The sequence below is a fragment of the Triticum urartu genome, unplaced genomic scaffold (assembly GCF_056163025.1).
Source record: "Triticum urartu cultivar PI428250 unplaced genomic scaffold, HENAU_Tu73 scaffold1, whole genome shotgun sequence".
NCBI classification, from domain to species: domain Eukaryota; kingdom Viridiplantae; phylum Streptophyta; class Magnoliopsida; order Poales; family Poaceae; genus Triticum; species Triticum urartu.
The window spans coordinates 15,227,062-15,227,764 of record NW_028259461.1 but is presented as its reverse complement, the minus strand read 5'-3'; positions in this window follow the sequence as shown (position 1 = coordinate 15,227,764).

Below are 703 nucleotides of genomic sequence, written 5' to 3'. Positions count from 1 at the left end.
AGGTAGAAAAATTTTTGGATTTATGGTTAAAGAAGAAAAAGAAGAAAACAGGGGTTCTGTTGAATTTCAAGTATTCAGTTTCACCAATAAGATACGGAGACTTGCTTCACATTTGGAATTACACAAAAAAGATTTTTCATCGGAAAGAGGTCTACGAAGACTTTTGGGAAAACGTCGACGTTTGCTGGCTTATTTGGCAAAGAAAAATAGAGTACGTTATAAGAAATTAATCGGTCAGTTGAATATTCGGGAGCAGTAATTTAATCGTTCAAATTTTTTTCTTGTTTTATTATTTTTTTAGTAGTCTTATAGTAGTCTTAGATTTTTCATTTTGATGAGCCTCGCTTTGAGGAATTCATGGAATAATCCATTTTCATGGAATAATGAATTAAGGAAGAAAGGATATGAGTCTACCGCTTACAAGAAAAGATCTCATGATAGTCAATATGGGCCCTCAACACCCATCAATGCATGGTGTTCTTCGACTGATCGTTACTCTCGATGGTGAGGATGTTATTGATTGTGAACCCATATTAGGGTATTTACACAGAGGAATGGAAAAAATCGCGGAAAACCGAACTATTATACAATACTTACCTTATGTAACAAGGATATAGAGAGATTGTAGAAAGGGGATAGGATAGTTATTTTTGCAAGAGACTTGTTGTAAATTCCTTAACTTAAGAAAGAAAAAAGAATAAAA